Here is a 6,818-nt window from a genome sequence, read left to right as displayed (position 1 = left end):
ATTGTAGAATAATAGGGAAGACATCAAAACTATGAAATAACACTATTAAATAACACTAACACTGTTATAAAACACTTTTGCAAGTATGTTAGCACAGCTGAAGACTGATGTCCTGATTAAAGAAGCAATAAATTGGCCTTCTTTAGACTAGTTGAGAATCTGGAGCATCAGCATTTCTTCTCTTTCTTCTCAAACTCGTCAGTCTATTCTTCTTCTGAGAAATGTATGTTTGAAATTAAGGTGTGAATTTGCCAAGAAGCTGAAGATCTCGTACAACGCTGTGTACTACTCCCTTCTCGCATGGAATTGCCTTCATTTCTCAGAACAAGAACAGACTGTTCAGAACAGAGTTTCAGAAGAAAGTTATTTGTTTCTGGCCATTTTGAGCCTTGGATTAGCTAACACAACGTTCCATTGGAACATAGGAGTGATGGTTGCTGATAATGGACCTCTGTACGCCTATGTGGATGTTCCATAAAAAAATCTGCCGTTCCCAGCTACAATAGTCATTTACAACATTAACAATGTCTACACTGTATTTCTGATCAATTTTATGTTATTTTAATGGACAAAAATGTGCTTTTCTTTCAGAAACAAGGACATTTCTAAGTGACCCCAAACTTTTGAACGGTAGTGTAACTCAGAGGGTTTTCTTTAATGGAAGCTACTCTAATGTCAAACATGTCAAGTGTGGTGCACCACGAGGCAGTTCTCTAGGCGCTCTACTCTTTTCTATTTTTACCAATGACCTGCCACTGGTTTGAAATAAAGCATGTGTGTCCATGTATGCTGATGATTCAATCATATACACATCAGCAACCGCAGCTAATGTAGTCACTGAAATCCTTAACAAAGAGTTGCAGTCTGTTTTGGAATGGGTGGCCAGTAATAAACTGGTCCTGAACATATCTAAAACTAAGAGGATTGTATGTGGTACAAATCATCCCTTAAGTTCTAGACCTCAGCTGAATCTGGTAATGAGTGGTGTGGCTGTTGAACAAGTTGAGGAGACTAAATTACTTGGGGTTACTTTAGATTGTAAACTGTCATGTAGAAAAATATAGATTCAATTGTTGTAAAGATGGGGAGTAGTCTGTCCGTAATAAAGAGATGCTCTGCTTTTTTGACACTACATTCCACAAAGTAAGTCCTGCAGACTCTAGTTTTATCTTATCTTGATTATTGTCCAGTCATAGGGTCAAGTGCTGCAAATAAATATCTAGTTATGCTGCACGTCTTGCTTGTCAATGTAATGAGAATGCTAATGTTAATATTATTCATGCCAGTCTTTCTTGGCTAAGAGTCGAGGAAAGACTGAATACATCACTTCTTGTTTTTATAAGAAACATTAAGGTGTTTGAAATTCAAAATTGTTTGCATAGTCAACTTACACACAGCACAGACACACACACTTATCCCACCAGACATGCCCCCATGGGACATTTCACAGTCCCCAGGTCCAGATTAAATTCAAGGAAAAGTACAGTATTATGTTGAGCCAAGAGTGCATGGAAGTCCCTTCCATCTTATGTAGCACAAGTGAACAGCAAACTGTCCTCTGACGAGGAGGAGTAGGAAGGATCAGAGGACCAAAGCGCAGCGTGGTAAGTGTTCATCATATATTTATTAAACCGAGAACACTAAACAAAATAACAAAGGAGAAACGAAACGGTTCTGAAAGGTGACATACACATAACAGAAAATAATCACCCCCGAAACACAAGTGGGAAAAGGCTACCTAAGTATGATTCTAAATCAGAGACAACTAACGACACCTGCCTCTGATTGAGAACCATACCAGGCCAAACGCAAAACACAACATAGAAAACGGAACATAGACAACCCACCCAACTCACGCCCTGACCATACTAAAACAAAAACATAACAAAAGAACTAAGGTCAGAACGTGACACACAACCTCTGCAGTCAGAATAAAAGCTAAGTTTATTGCGTTGCGTTTGTTTAAGCTGTTTATCCTGCTTTATACCACAGTTTCCAAAGAAAACAAGATTAAGCACATTTCCGTTGATAGTTTCATTTATATAAGCAAATTCATACTTTCTCAACTTTTGGTTTGCCATAGACCCGCGATCCAGTCGTTCATTCGATTAGTTCTATATTTATGGACGCGACCCAGTTGTTTGTTCTTTATGTTCCATTGCCATGCTCACTGGAAATGTTCTTATCTAGCTAGCTACAGATAACACAGTCACAATCTCTGCAGCCAAAATAAGAGCACAGTAGCCATTTTCTATTGACATTAATTTGGATACATCCATAACAATGAGCTGATAATGCCGATTTTGCCTGGCATACAGTGGCTTGCGAAAGTATTTACCCTCCTTGGCATTTTTTCAAATTTTGTTGCCTTACAACCTGGATTTAAAATAGGTTTCTGGGGGGTTTGTATCAATTGATTTACACAACATGCCTACCACTTTGAAGATGCAATTTCTTTTTTACTGTGAAACAAACAAGAAATAAGACAAAAAAACAGAACACTTGAGCATGCACCCCTCCCTTATACACCCCTCCCAAAGTCGATACTTTGTAGAGCCACCTTTTGCAGCAATTACAGCTGCAAATCTCTTGGGGTATGTCTCTATAAGCTTGGCACATCTAGCCACTGGGATTTTTGCCCGTTCTTCAAGGCAAACTGCTCTTGCTCCTTCAAGTTGGATGGGTTCTGCTGGTGTACAGCAATCTTTAAGTCATACCACAGATTCTCAATTGGATTGAGGTCTGGGCTTTGACTAGGCCATTCCAAGACATTAAAATATTTCCCCTTAAACCACTCAAGTGTTGCTTTAGCAGTATGCTTATGGTCATTGTCCTGCTGGAAGGTGAACCTCCATCCCAGTCTCAAATCTCTGGAAGACTGAAACAGGTTTCCCTCAAGAATTTCTCTGTATTTAGCGCCATCCATCATTCATTCAATTCTGACCAGTTTCCCAGACCCTGCCGATGAAAAACCTCCCCACAGCATGATGCTGCGGATGGTGTTCTCAGGGAGATGAGAGGTGTTGGGTTTCAGCCAGACATAGCGTTTTCCTTGATGGCCAAAAAGCTCAATTTTAGTCTCATCTGATCAGAGTTCCTTCTTCCATATGTTTGGGAAGTCTCCCACATGCCTTTTAGCAAACACCAAACATGTTTGCTTATTTTTTTCTTTAAGCAATGGCTTTTTTTGGCCACTCTTCCATAAAGCCCAGCTCTGGGGAGAGTACAGCTTAAGGTGGTCCTATGGACAGATATTCCAATCTTCGCTGTGGTCCTTGCAGCTCCTTCAGGGTTATCTTTGGTCTCTTTGTTCCCTCTCTGATTAATGCCCTCTTGGCCTGGTCTGTGAGTTTTGGTGGGCGGCCCTCTCTTGGCAGGTTTGTTGTGGTGCTATATTCTTTCAATTTTTGAATAATGGATTTAATGATGCTCCGTGGGATGTTCAAAGTTTCTGATATTTTTTTATAACCCAACCCTGATCTGTACTTCTACACAACTTTGTCCCTGACCTGTTTGGAGATCTCCTTGGTCTTCATGGTGCAACTTGCTTGGTGGTGCCCCTTGCTTAGTGGTGTTTCAGACTCTGGGGCCTTTCAGAACAGGTGTATATATACTGAGATCATGTGACAGATCATGTGACACTTATATTGCACACAGGTGGACTTTATTTAACTTATTATGTGGCTTCTGAATGTAATTGGTTGCACCAGATCTTATTTAGGGGCTTCATATGAATGGGGGTGAATACATATGCACGGACCACTTTTCCGTTTTTAATTTTAAAAAGAAGTATTTTTATTTTCTTTTTTAAAATAAGTACTTTTTTAATCAATTTTTTAAATCCATTTAAATTACAGGTTGTAACACCACAAAGTAGGAAAAAACGCCAAGGGGGATGAATACTTTTGCAAGGCACTGTAGCTAGAAAAGTGTGCCTTCTCGTCAGGACACTTATCAACACTGACTGTTAATTACGAGGAGATAGGATTGCATATCAAACACTAGGCTAGAACCTAGCTAAATAGTTTGTTGATAGCAAGCCTGCCAATATGACAACCCCCCCCCCCCCAAAAAAAAATCTGTTGTTGAAAACAGCTTGTCTAACTAGAAACATGTGGAATGATTTGACAGATTTAGTGACTGAGGGGATGGGAGAAATTCATGTTCAACATTTACCACTTTAGGTCATCAGATGCTCCCCCCCCCCAAAAAATATGTCTCGGCAAAAACAAATCAATCAATGTTTTTTCCTCATTGCATCTGCATTTACAATGTATCCAATTTCAGTTTTTGTAGTTGTTGGTTTAACTTTCTGTAACTTTGTAGCAACTATGTTCTGCATGTGTAGGTGCATATTGCGTGATGATTGCAAGGTGTCCCGATATCTTTTCCAACTGTCCCGTTATCTGATTTTAATGTCCATTCTAGAAACTAGTTTTCAACAATGCTGTGGTATAATAATGAATAAACCCTATACTTTTAAGTCCCTATGATAAATGACCCTATCAGTTTGTGTCCCTATTGGCCCTACTCCCTACCACATTTAAGGCTTCTAAATGTACAAACAGAACACAACACTCTGACAACATACTATACATTGAGTTGCATTTGAGTTATGAGGAATAAATCCTTGAGTGTTGCAGTAAGTGGTCCCTGAGATGACTGACCTTAGGGATGGTGCACCCTCCAACCTCAGTGTCTTTAGTGGCCTTGCTGTATACATTGAGCGGTATGATATTCCCCATCTTCTGTGTCTCATGGATGACTACATCTGTGTAGGACGTGCTGTCCCTGTCCTCCATGGAGGGCTGCCGTGACAACCCAACAACTGAATCCATCTCTACCTGCACCATGGCTACATCAGGGATAAAAGATAAAAAGACAATGCAAAGAAAGTCATCATGCTAATTAATTGTGTGTGTGTGTGTGTGTGTGTGTGTGTGTGTGTGTGTGTGTGTGTGGTGTTTTTTGTCTTTATTCGTCTTTTTTTGTCTATGTTGAAGGTTGGGCATTAAGTCCCTGCCAACGTCATGTTTAGTTTACTGGATCTATGTTTGTCAAATGATAAATGTCTATTATATTTGTATATGTATATTTGTGTATTTTCTAAACTCTAAAATACAATTATAAAAAATAAATAATAATAATATCGGGAGAATTACTACATTCACTGCGAACGGCATCCGTGTTTACCCGACTATTTTTTTTACCACTACATTAGTGATAGTCATCATCATCATCATCCTCAGCATCATCACGATCATCATCATCATCCGCATCGTCTTCTCTTTCTCGTTGAGGAAGCAGTCAATGAAGTCTCTTGGGGACGAGGGGTCGTTGTGCTTGTGCTCCTGAATCCTGATCTTGATGAAGGAGATGACCTCCTCCCAGCCAGAGAAGATCCTTCTGTGAGGACCAGGAACCCACGGCATCATGTTATACATCTGAGGACAGACAATCAATCACTCAATTCCATTTATTTATAAAGCCCTTTTTATATCAGCAGTTGTGACAAATTGCTTTACAGATCTCCAGCCTTAACCCCAAAGAGCAATCAACTCAGAAGCAGAAACACAGTTGCCAGGAAAAACTCTAGAAAGAAGGAATCTATAAAGAAACTTAGAGAGGAACCCAGCTCAGAGGGGTTGCCAGTCCTCTTCTAGGGTCAACGCTAATATGAACGCCTGTCTAGTTCAGTCATATTTAATGATTATTCTAAATATAATATAATATAAATTAATGAAACAAAAAAGGAGAGAGAGACTTACTTCAGCCCAAATGCCTCCTTCCAAATACATAATCTCATTGATAGTCTTCATGAGGGTTTGAAATTGGTCGTTGCTGTATTCAAAGCGGTCACCAAACACAAGACAGCAGATAACATTGGAGACATTGTTGTTCATCAGCATCTGGGGGTTGAAGGGTTTTTCTGCATGGGACAAAAGCAGCATGGCTCACCACAAACATCATTTTTTTTGCGTGTGAGCCATATCCTTACACTGAACTTCAGTCTGAAATAATTTTTCTGGGTAAGCACCATAGCTTATACAATTTTGTCCAAAAAATATTTATTGGTGCGAGGACTCCTGATCTCAACTGAATCTGTCACCACATAAATCAATACATTATTTATCGCTGTAATGTCTTTTACATCCGAAATAGAGGCCACTCGAGTGTCAACTTCACAATACCAATGTCTGTGTAGTGTATACTCAAATCTGTTTTGAAAAGTATACGAATTTCCTTGTGGGGACAATAACATTTGAACTGTAAGCATATCAAGTACCTTGTTCACTCTGAATGGCTTCATTCAAACACTGTGCTTCGATCTGGACTCTTCTTGCCCTGTCCAAAGTTCCTCAGGGGATACCCATGGATACCCATTCGACATAATCACACTTAAGTGTACGAAAAATGTTTCAGTGATCAGTGAAGAAGCAAAAAGTTGTACCATACACTCAAATGTAACTAAGAAAGCCTTGGACAAATATCCTTGTCTGAGTTAGAACGGCCCATTCCCTGTTTCTGTAGTGTGAGGCAGCTTGATGTTCAAGTAGGTAACCCCCTGGATAGGATGCTATTTGTCGCAGGCTCCTTACCACCCCAATCCAAGAAATTAGGCACCAGGTCAAATGTTTTGCCTTTGGTATGAGTAGACCGGGGATAACAGAACAGCAATTTTGTTAACACCACAACTGAATCATCATAGTATGCAGTATTGGCAGTCTAAAACGCCTTCACTTAATTACCTTAACTTCCCAATGCTTGACTTCCAATATACACGTATATATATATATATATATATATATATATATATA

The 6,818-nt window shown here is 39.5% G+C and overlaps 1 pseudogene; it reads right to left on the bottom strand.

Moving 5' to 3' along the window:
* Positions 1 to 4,543: 4,543 nt before the first annotated feature.
* On the bottom strand, positions 4,544 to 6,384 carry LOC118964729 (annotated as a pseudogene).
* Between the last annotated feature and the right edge of the window lie 434 nt (positions 6,385 to 6,818).

The sequence above is a fragment of the Oncorhynchus mykiss genome, chromosome 5 (genome assembly GCF_013265735.2).
Source record: "Oncorhynchus mykiss isolate Arlee chromosome 5, USDA_OmykA_1.1, whole genome shotgun sequence".
Taxonomy (NCBI): domain Eukaryota; kingdom Metazoa; phylum Chordata; class Actinopteri; order Salmoniformes; family Salmonidae; genus Oncorhynchus; species Oncorhynchus mykiss.
The sequence above is the reverse complement of the archived record's forward strand: the minus strand, read 5'-3'. Positions and strand labels throughout refer to the sequence as shown.